General features: G+C 45.3%; 1 long non-coding RNA gene across 2 annotated transcripts in view; it reads right to left on the reverse strand.

Moving 5' to 3' along the window:
• Positions 1 to 760: 760 nt before the first annotated feature.
• LOC138986205 (uncharacterized) overlaps positions 761 to 12,039 on the reverse strand; it is a 29,229-nt gene continuing 17,950 nt past the window's right edge. The window contains exon 3 of one of the 2 annotated variants that reach the window (XR_011463072.1): positions 761 to 3,526. This is a non-coding gene — a long non-coding RNA (uncharacterized lncRNA). Of the gene's footprint in view, positions 3,527 to 10,853; positions 11,659 to 12,039 lie in introns of those variants that run through there. The other variant, XR_011463075.1, reaches the window with a different exon arrangement.

Raw genomic sequence — 12,039 nt, forward strand, 5'->3', positions numbered from 1 at the left:
CACTGTTACACAGCAGAAACCAGCACCACATTGTAAAGCAATGATCCTCTAATTAAAAATTAAAAAGGGGGCACTTTTATGCCAAATAAATAAATAAAGCTCTTTATGTAGCTGTTAATTTTCTCATTTGGACATGGTCTTCATTCGGATTGAGGGGATAAAGACCCCACTGGGGGTCTCTGGATATGTCTTTGGATAACTGAAAACTGTATTTCCAACTTCAGTCCCTCCTGCTGTCCCTGACCTGCTTCCCTCCCCTAAAATATACCCTTTAATCGGTCTCAAGAAACCAGACGCATGTGTCTTCCCGCTCTCTGTGCCCTTGGAAATGCCCTCCCTGTCCTTGCTGGTGGCTCCTGCTCATCCTTGAGCTCCCCTCCTTCTGCAGGCAGAGGGCCACCTTTCCCGCACCTCTGCAATGCAATTAATCATACTGCAGCCTGTTTACACCAAGACATCTGCCTCTTCTTCTGCAGCTCCCTGAGGGCAGAGGTAATCCCTCTGCCATCCTCAGAGTCAAAAGCATCCTGAACAAAGTCCCCCCACCTCCCACCAGCAGGGATGCTCAGCCATTGGTTGAGCAGGGAATGGCCAGCATAAGGGCCACTAGTTCACCAAACAGGCACCCAGAACAGCGCAGGTATTACTGAGGCTACACCAAAGTAGCAAACGAGGGCCGTGCCCTTAGGGAGTTTACTTTTAGGGAATTGAGCAAATCAAACAGACTTAAATGAGACAATATAAACCATTCAAAATCCGTGTGACTCAGACTGTGGGCAGAAGAGCTGAGGGAGTTTTAAGTGAAGGAGAAGTCATCGCAGGGTGGGGTTTGCCAGAGACAGTTTCATGGAAGAGTTGAGTTTTAATCTGGGCCTTGAAAGAAGTGCAGAAGTCAAGTTGGCAGACGACAGCAAGGAGCATCAAGGAAGGTAAAGAGTATGACTGGAGGCTGGAAGGAATCAGGCAGTGGCTGAAATCAGCTGGGTGCCAGGCTGTGGGCACATGATTAAGAATGAAGGGACCCCACAGGGGAGTCCAGGTCTGGTGGGAAACCTTGGACCAGCCAATAGGGGAACCTGAACGCCAAGCAGAGTAATTGGGTTTTACAGCTGGAAATAAAATTTCATTTTTATTGGATAGATTAGGCATCCTCTTGTCCAACCCACCCATTTCACAGACGAGAAAACCAAGGCACAGAGATTTTGTGCATGTCTTCCCCAAGATGCAGGAACAGTGGCATCAGTAGTAAAAGTCAACGCAGTGGCTGATGTTTAGAGAACTCGGACCTGCGGGACCTTGCTCTAAGCAGCTTAGCTGCACACCTCACTTAATCCATAGCATACCTCCAAGGTAGGTAGTCTACTGATGCCCATTTTGAGGCCAGGAAGCCAGAAAGTTGAGCAGCTTGCTCAAGTTCACAAGGGAAAAGGGACAACTGATGCAGTCAGCACTTTGGAACTGATCTCACCGGGTACTAGTGCTAATGGAGAGAACACAGGATTTCCAATCAAAGGACACGCATTGAATTCTGGCTCCACCTCAGTCATCATGTGACCTCCGGTGAGTTGCCTAACCTTGCTGATCCTCTGTATCCTCACCAGTACAAAGAGGATAATAATTCCTATCTTACAGGACTTCTGTGGGGATTAAATAAGATTATATGTGTCAAATTCCTGGCACCTAGTACATGCTCAGTCAACACTGGTCCCCTCCCCATCTCCTTCCTTCCAGAAGCCTTGATCCCACCTTCTACGGTCCTGTGGCTGCAACTCCTCCCCTCAGCCACGTCTCCTCCCTTGGACACTGTTCCTCCAGGCTCTGCTGTTCAGCCCTGGAAGTAACTGTAGGGTAGGCGGAGTGGAGGGGGAGCGCGAGGGGAATTGGGCTTTCTGGATGGCAGGACAAAGCTGCTCACCTGCTTCGGCTTCCCAGGTGGTTCAGTGGTCAAGAATCTGCCTGCCAATGCAGGAGACCTGGGTTCAATCCCTCGGGGTCAGGAAGATCTCCTCGAGAAGGAAATGGCAACCCACTCCAGCATTCTGGCATGGAAAATTCCATGGACAGAGGAGACGGTGGGCTATAGTCCATGGGGTCTCAAATTGCTGGACACAAGTGACTGATTGAACATGCACGCTTAGGGGGAAGTGCAGAAAGATCCACAAGTGGACCAGCAGAAAGACACAAGGGGAACCTCCCTAATGCTCCATGGACTCACCCCTCCCCAGCCCAAGCCCTTGACTTCCTGGGTTTCTGGGTTTCTTGAGGTCCTTATCCTTTGCACACACTTCCACCCCCCACCCCACCCTCCTGCCCCACCATCCTGTCCCACACACTGCCTTCACTCAAACTGTCTTATATGTCAAGTTGTGCTGCTTAATTATTCAATAGGAAGCCTCCAAAAATATGTCTAGGGAGACTGGTTGGGAGGGGTCAAGAAATTATATCAAGAACTTTGCTCAAACAAGGCTGCTTGAGATGGAGAGAGAAGATACATGTATTCTTCCCTGGCTAGGAGATGGGATAGGATGAACAATTCCTCCCTGTACATTTTAAGTGTTTAACAGCTTCTTGGGCTCTCAGTTGCAAAGTACTATCCTCCACCCACTCAAGTGCCAGATAGTTTGAAATTCATTCGCTGGGTTACCAAGTCCCTCTGAAGGACAGGTTACTTAGGTAAACCAAATGGTAATAAATCTGCGTGTTATAGACCCTGTTTCCATCAGGTTTAACTGATGATGAAGGAGGACTCAGAGAAGACATCACAGGGATGGGACTGAGCTTTCTGAAAGCGCCCACTGTGTACAAGACACCGGGCTAGACTTTGTGCTTGCTTTTTCTTACTCTTTCCCACAACCTAGGAAGCTGATGACACTGAAGCACCCAGCCAGTCAGTCCTGGGCTGTGGTCAGCCTCATTTCCCAGCTGTGGACCCAAGACACACTAACCTCTCCCAGCCTTGATGTCCATATTGAAAAGCAGGGACGACAGCACCCATCTTCTGCAGGAGCTCCGGGGATAAAGACTGGAGGGCAGGTACCATCCTGACCTAGGGCTGATGCTTGGGACTGGCTGGGGCTCAGCAGAGAGGCCAGGGAAGTCTGGGGAGGGCTCACCTGGGCCCAGCTCTGAAGCTATCGATTGTGTCTTGATGCATCGAGTTGAGTTTCATGCTGCCGAAAACAAGTGTGAGCTGTTCAGCTGAGCCTGGAGTGCTTGGGAGAGTGTGAGAGAGCCATGCGGCAGAGGTTAGAGTGGCCTACGGCTGCCAGGTCCAGGTCACGGGCCTCTCTGCAAGTGACATGCTGGACCCGGTGATCGCTACAGTTCCTTCCCGCCCAGCAGAGAACCCTGTGTTCCAAAACGAATTCATTTACAGAATCTTAAGAGTCCCGTTCCGGCTTTTCACATATGACAGGCAGCTTAGGAGGTACAAGGAAGATTTCTCTCAAGCAATTTCAAAACAAAACAAAGCAAGCTGCAGGCGCTGCCTCGGCCTGGGGTGTTTTCCACTTCTTACCCTGTTCACCTGCATGGGGAACAAAAACAAGAAAAGTTTTTTTTTTTTTTTCTTCTCTTAAATAACACACACATTGTCTTTCTACCTGGCTTTCCCTTGGGCTGGGTGCCAGCAAGGTGGATAAGATCTTTAAGGAACTTTTATAATGTCACATACTTATGCAAATTGGCAAAGTGTTTATAGCAACAGGCACCACAACAGCGCCCTGAGGTTTCAATTAGTGAGAAAAGCAGGGCAATCTAAGCGGCTCCAGAGCATGGAGGGTGAGGTTGGATCTAGAACATTTGGGACTCTAGCTTGGCAGCTGCCCGGCCACACCACTCCATCTCCTGAGCCTGTCTATCTGTGTATGGAGATGATGTTGTCATTCCACGTGGAGTGCCCGACAGACCCCGGGCATGCTGGACACACACACGGAGTTGACTGTCCACCAATGCGACTCCGACTTCCATCACATTGACTCAGAGGCCTGTAAGCACTCCAGTCCAAAGGCCCACTGGCCACACACCCACATGCACAGTGCCAGGCAGGACACTGTCCTTCCAGCTAGGGACAGGCAGGACACTGCACTTTCCTGCTGGACAGACCTGGAGGGAGGCCTGGGCCATGCCCCACTCTATCACTTAACTTGTTCTGTGACTCTGAGCAAGATACCAGCCTTGAGTCTTACTTTCCTCATTTATTAAAAAGACAGTAGACCCGTGGTTTGGACATGCCTATGTGGCGTGCACCGGTCTTGCTGGGCTGCCTGGGAGTTAAATGTTGATGAGGTGGTGCTAGTGGTAAAGAACCTGCCTGCCGATATAGGAGACATAAGAGATGTGGGTTCAGTCTCTGGATCGGGAAGATCCTCTGGAGGAGGGCATGGCCACCCACTCCAGTATTCTTGCCTGACGAATCCCATGGACACAGGAGCCTGGTGGGCTACAGTCCATAGGGTTTCAAAGAATTAGGCACGACTGAAGCAACTTAGTACTCAAGCACTAAAGAACCACCACTGTGCTTGACAAGTCATAAGCTTCAGTGTATCCTGTCACCATACCAGCATCATCTAGGATGAGTCCCAAGTTGTATTTGGGGAGAGGGATTAATAGGCAATATGTAGAAAATGGGTCTGGGATCAGATTCAGGAGTGAGGTGCCAAGCAACGGAGGAGCAGACATGGATGAGGTCTCCGGAACTTTCAGAGGGGGTTACAGGGCTCTGTTTCCAAATTGATTTGTCTTCAGAAGGCCCTCTCGTTGTGTGCCATGTGAGGACCAGCAATCCATGAATCACCCCTGGGAAATCCTAACCATGGCCTGAATGGGAGAAGAGGAATCCCAAAAAGGAGCACCTGCAGACTTCCCTGCCGGTCCAGTGGCTAAGACTTCACACGCTCCCAGTGCAGGGGACCTGGGTTCTATCCCTGGTCAGGGAACTAGATCTTGCATGCTGCAATTAAAGATCCCACATGCCGCAACTAGGACCTTGCACAGACAAAAAAATACTTATTTATTTCAATATTTAAAAAGGAGAGAGAGGTGAAGACATCTGAAGAAGAAGCAAAGATAAAGGATTCGGAGAGAAAAGACAAGGACACCCATGTACGCTGGAGCCATCTGGACCCCCCCATGAGACATGGACACCCAGGGAGCTGCTGTTCACAGTAGCTCATTTTGAATCGCCATACAAACCTTTTGGGAAGCTGGACTGGACTGTCCCCACTTCACAGATGCCCACAGTCAGGCACTGACAGGTTCAGCTGCAAGCCCAGGACCATGGGACTAGCAGGCGGTGTACCTGGGATGCGAGCCCAGTGTCTCAAAGTCAAGTTCTAGAGTGTCCTGTGTGAGTGAGAGGAAGACCCATGTGGATTCTAGCAGGCCGATCATTCAAACTCCACTTAGCCTGGGGCAGTTCGATCGTTAAGATCACTTTGGGCTTCTTTTTGGCTTGAGATGTCACCTGATTGTTTTCACTTTGTAGCCTCTTTCCAATGTTTACATTTGGAATGTTGTAAAACTTTGCTCTGTTGAGAGGCATAATTGGAACCTTACCAAAAACACTGCAAATGAGTCTTAGATTTAGTTGAATCAAGTCCCCCCTTCCTGTCTCTCTCTCTCTCTAACCCCAACACTACAAGGGCCTTGGGTACCGTCTTCTGGACTCAGGTTACCCTCCCAGGGCCCTATGACCTCACTGCAGAAATTGCTGAAGTCAGCCTGTTCCCTTCACAGTCCTTAGAGAGAAGGGAAAAATCCCAGGGGCCTGTAAATACTGCAAGAAACAGCACCCCACCCAGCACTCTGTTTAGCTTGGATGAAAAACGTACGCGGTGACAACGCAAAGCGCCCCGGGCAGCGACAGGACCCAGCGATGTTCCTGTATCTCATCGCTGGTTGATTAATTACCAGGCTACATACATGGGCTGTGGAGTCAGGAGTGGTGCCGTGTGTGCTGTGGGATCGTTCTTCTCTCTGCTGCTGTGTGTGCAGAGCCAGGAATCCCTGCCTGCCAAGCGTGAGAGGTGCCAGCGATAAACACTCCAGCCAGGTGGTGGGGACCAATGAGGGACAGAGTGGAGGCCGCCTGTCACACCCGACCTTCTCAAAGCCGGCTCTCAGCACCTGGGGTGGTATGTGGAGGAAGGCCTTTCTCTTTTCTCTGTTTTGATGGCTGGCTTTTGAGTTTTGTTTTTGTTTTCCCTGGGAAACCAAAAGGCATGGCCTTCAGCCCCAGACTGCAAGAGTGGGGTCTCTTTCCCTCTTAACTCAGTCCCTCAAAGACCACTGATGAATGCTTTGTTGTGTACACAGCATTGGGGTGAGACCATGGAAGAAATGAGGTCTGAGGGCTTCTCACCAGGAGCTCACAGGCCAGCTGAGTGATGAGATCCTCCAACCAAGCAGAGGGGGGAAAGATAAGACAGGGTAACATCCCAGGGAGCTATAGTGGACGTTGGTCATTTGTGTCAGCTCTGTGGGGGCATCACCCTTCCATGCGGCAGATGGTCCCAGAGGGGCTGGCCACCACCATCTCCTATGTCCTCACCCCTAGCAGAGGAGTAAATGAGGAAGCTACGCTTTTCTGCAGAGGATCTGCAGAGTAGGGACACAGAGCAAATAAACTGAGGTTCATAAGGGTTTAACTTCCTTCAGGTTACTGCGTGGGAGGACTGAGCCTTGAATCTAGGTTTGTCTGACTCTAAGCTTGTGCTCTTCCTCATGGTATCACTTTAACCTCCAGAAAACGAAAGAAACAAGGACTAAAGAAGCAGAATCCATCTTCTCTATCCACTCATCTGCTGATGGACACTTAAGTTTCTCCCATATCTTAGCAATTGTAAATAATACTACTATGAACATCAGGGTGCATGTTATCTTTTTGAAATAGGGTTTTTGTTTCTCAGATATGTACCCAGGTGTGAAACTGCTGGGTCATATGGTAGTTCCGGACTTCTCAGGTGGCACTAGTGATAAAGACACTGCCTGCCAATGCAGGAGATGTAAGAGACTTGGGTTCGATCCCTAGGTCAGGAAGATCTCCTGGAGGAGGGCATGGCAACCCACTCCAGAATTCTTGTCTGGAGAATCCTACGGACAGAGAAGCCTGGCCGGCTACAGTATAGGATCCACAAACAGCTGGACACGACTGAAGCAACTTAGCATGCACACATGCATGGTAGTTCTATTTTTAGTTTTTTGAGAAACCTCCATACTGTTCTCCATAGTGGCTGCACCAGTTTCCACTCCCACCAGCATGTATGAGGGTTTCCTTTTATCCACATCCTTATCAACATTTATTGTTTGTGATGTTTTTGATGACAGCCATTCTGACAGGTGTGTGGTGATATCTCACTGTGGCTTTGATTTGCTTTTCCCTGATGATTAGTGATGCCGAACATCTTCTCATGTGCCTGCTGGCTATCTGCATTTTCTCTTTGGAAAAACGTCTATTCGGCTCTTCTACCCATTTTTAATCAAGTTGTCTTCTTGACATTGAGCTGTTTATACATGTTGGATATTAATCCCTTATCGGTCAAGTCAATTTGCAAATATTTTCTCACATTCAATAGATTGTCCTTTCATTTTATCAATGGTTTCCTTGGCTATCAAAAGCTTTTAAGTTTAATTAGGTCCTACTTGTTTATTTTTGCTTTTATTTCCTTGGTATTTTCATAAGTATTGTACTGAGTCCATACACACACACAAATACACACTGGAATACTACTCAGCCATAAGAACAATGACATTTTTGCATTTGCAGAAACATGGATGGACTTGAGGGCATTATGCTAAGTGCAGTAAGTCAGCCAAAGAAAGACAAATACTCTATGATCTCACTTATATGCAGAATCTAAATGATACAACAAGCTAGTGAATATAACAAAAAAGAGGCAGACTCACAGATTTGAGTACAGACTAGTAGTTACAATGGGAAGAGGGAAGGAGAGGTAACCTGGGGTAAGGAATTAAGAGGTACAAACTATTAGATATAAAATAAGCTACAAGGCTAAATTGTATAATATGTAGAATATAGTCAATGTTTTGTAATAACAATAAATGGAATAAAAACTTTAAAAAGTGCGAATCATTATGTTGTACATCTGTAACATATAGTGCATACCAACTATACTAAAAATATTTAAATTTAATTTAAAAAAAGAAATGGAACCCAGAGCTTCCCATAGGAACTGCTCTGCAGAACTGCCAATGCCAAAAGATGACCTGGAATATGCTGTCATGAAACTTAGAGGGGCCAGAAATGATTTGAAAAAAAGGATCTAATCCAACCCTCAGCTCCTAATATTGAGCAATAGACTGAGGGTAGCAGCTGTGCTTTAGTTCACTTTTCTCCCCAGTGTCTAACGCTTGCTTATCCAACGGTCTAATACGATACCACTATTTCCTTGGAACAGCAGAGTGATTAAAAGCATGGGCTTTCAAGGTGCAAAGGTCTAGGTGTAAATATCTCCTTCATTGAAAAAAGGGAGCTTTTTACATGGAAATCATTGAAAAGGATCCCTTTCTCACACCTTCAAAAATCAATACTGAATAGATTAAGAATATAAATATCAAGGCAACATTTGAAAACTTTCAGAACTAGTGAGTATCTTAATAACCTTGGAATAGGAAAAGATTTCTTAGTCAAGACATAAACATTTCTAGTTATACAAGAAAAGATATATAAGTTTGACTATATTATAACTAAGAATTTCTATTTGTCCAAAGAGTTTCCAATGGGAGGGAACCCTCCTACACTGTTGGTGGGAATGTAAACTGGTTTAGTCATTATGGAGAATAGCATGGAGGTTCCTTAAAGAACTAAAAATAGAGCTACCATATGACCCTGCCATCCTACCCTTGGCATGTATTAGGAGAAAAACATGATCTGAAAGGATACATGCACTCCAATGTTCATTGCAGCACTATTTACAATAGCCAAGACATGGAAGCAACCTAAATGTCCATCGACAAAGGTAAGATGTGGTACATATATACAATGGAATATTACTCAGCCATTAAAAAGAATGAAATAATGTCATTTGCAGCAATACGGATGGACCTAGAGAGTGTCATACTGATTGAAGTAAGTCAGACAGAGAAGGAGATATATCGTATGACATCCCTTATAATATGTGTAATCTAAAAAGAAATTATGAACTTACAAAATAGACAGAGACTCATAGACTTAGAAACCGAACTTATACTTGCTGGGGGGAAGGGATAGTTAGGGAGTTTGGGAAGATCATGTACACACTGATATATTCAAAATGGATAACCAACAAGGACCTATTTTACAGCATACGGAACTCTTACTCAATATTATATGGCAGCTTGGATGGGAGAGGTTTGGGGGGAGAGTGGATACATGTATTTGTATGGCTGAATCCCTTTGCTGTTCATCTGAAACTACCACAACACTGTTAATTGGCTATCAGTTCAACTCAGTCACTCAGTCGTGTCCAACTCTTTGTGACCCCATGGACTGCAGCATGCCAGGCCTCCCTGTCCATCACCAACTCCCAGAGTTTACCCAAACTCATGTCCATTGAGTCAGTGATGCCATCCAACCATCTCATCCTCTGTCATCCCCTTCTCCTCCCACTTTCAATCTTTCCCAGCATGAGGGTGTTTTCAAATGGGTTAGTTATACACATCAGGGGGGCAATGTATTGGAGTTTCAGCTTCAGCATCAGTCCTTCCAATGCATATTCAGGACTGATTTCCTTTAGGATGGAGTGGTTGGATCTCCTTGCTGTCCTAGGGACTCCCAAGGGTCTTCTTCAACACCACGGTTCAAAAGCATCAATTATTCACCGCTCAGCTTTCTTTATAGTTCAACTCTCACATCCATACATGACTACTGGAAAAACCATAGCTTTGACTAGATGGACCTTTGTTGGCAAAGTAATGTCTCTGTTTTTTAATATGCTGTCTAGGTTGGTCATAACTTTTCTTCCAAGTTTTTTTCCAGGCAAGAGCCTTTTGATTTCATGGCTGCAATCACCATCTGCAGTGATTTTGGAGCTCCCCAAAATAACATCTGTCACTGTTTCCACTGTTTCCCCATGTATTTCCCATGAAGTGATGGGACCAGATGCCATGATCTTAGTTTTCTGAATGTTGAGCTTTAAGCTAACTTTTTCATTCTCCTCTTTCACTTTTATCAAGAGGCTCTTTAGTTCTTCACTTTCTGCCATAAGGGTTGTGTCATCTGCATATTTGAGGTTATTGGTATTTCTCCTGGCAACCTTGATTCCAGCTTATGTTTAATCCAGTCCAGCATTTCTCATTATGTACTCTGCATATAAGTTAAATATGCAGGGTGACGATATACAGCTTTGATATACTCCTTTCTGGATTTGGAACCAGTCTGTTGTTCCATGTTCAGTTCTAACTGTTGCTTCTTGACCTGCATACAGATTTCTCAGGAGGCAGGTCATGTGGTCTAGTATTCCCATCTCTTGAAGAATTTTCCACAGTTTGTTGTGATCCACACAATCAAAGGCTTTGGCATAGTCAATATAGCAGAAGTAGATGTTTTTCTAATAGGCTATACCTCCAAACAAAAAAAAAGTTTAAAATTTGAAAAAAAAGTTAAAAAAAATTTAAAAAGAGTCTTCAATGAAGGTAAAAATATAAGCTACAAACTTGAAGAAAATATCTGAAACATATACAGCCAACAGAAAAGCAGTTTCAAAAATATATAAAGCACTCCTACAATCAAGAAAAACCTCAGCTCAGCATAAAAATGGGTAGAAACCATAAAGAAACATCTAATAGAACAAGAAATACATATGGAACCAATCATTTCAGCCTGTAGACAGGGAGGAGCTAATGAAATATAATTAAGCAATATGTGGGGTTTGCTTCAAGTTTTAAATAAAAGTTGTTTCATATTTATTTTTAAAAAAGAAACACATGATCAACAAAGAGGTGCTCATCTCACTAATAATCAGGGAGAGATGGATGACATTTTGTCCCCATGAAATACTGGTTTACATCTATTTGATTGACAAATCTAAGAAGTCTGACAATACCAAGGTGTTGGATGTGGAGAGGGTCTCATACACATAGCTGGTGGAAGCTGAAAAACCATGTAATGTTATCCTGGAAAGTTGAATGCCTGCATACCCAGCAAATTTAATCGGTATATATTCAATTTCTGTGGGGCTTCTCAGGTGATGTAATAGTGAAGAATCTGCCTGCCAATGCAGAAGACACAGGAAACACAGGTTTGATCCCCGGGTGGAGAAGATCCCCTGGAGGAGGAAATAGCAACACACTCCCGTACTCTTGCCTGGACAGTCCCATGGACAGAAGAGCCTGGTGGGCTGTGGTCCATCGGGTTGCTAGGAGTTGGACACGACTGAGCAACTTCACTTTCACTTTTCACTTTCATGCATTGGAGAAGGAAATGACAACCCACTCCAGTGTTCTTGCCTGGAGAATCCCAGGGATGGGGAAGCCTGGTGGGCTGCCATCTATGGGGTCGCACAGAGTCGGACATGACTGAGGTGACTTAGCAGCAGCAGCAGCCAGTATTCTTGCCTGAAAAATTCCATGGACAGAGGAGCCTGGTGGGCTACTGTCCAAGAGGTCGTAAAGAGTCGGACGTGCCTGAACAGCTGAGCACCCACGCACGCACACCGATTTCTGTAAGGATATACCCAAGAGAAAATTTAGCATGTGTAAAGGAGACAATATACAAACAATAATAACAATTGAATGTATTAAATTACCAAAACACTGGAAACAATCTCAAAACCCACTGAAAAAAGAGTGCATAATGAAATCATAGTGTATTTAGAAAATGCAACGTTCTATGACATGAAAACAAAAGGGCCACCGAGGCACTCCTCTGCATGGATGAATCCATGTTGAATGAAAAATCCTAGTCCCAGAAGACCACATACAACCTGAGAGACTTTTTATAAAGTTTAAAAACTATGGAGAAGCAAATCTAAAACTAAGCCAAGCTAAATATGCCATTGAGGCATGCATATTGCTATTTTTTTTTTAGAAAAAGGCAAGGAA

This window comes from Bos mutus, chromosome 29 (assembly GCF_027580195.1).
Source record: "Bos mutus isolate GX-2022 chromosome 29, NWIPB_WYAK_1.1, whole genome shotgun sequence".
Lineage (NCBI taxonomy): Eukaryota > Metazoa > Chordata > Mammalia > Artiodactyla > Bovidae > Bos > Bos mutus.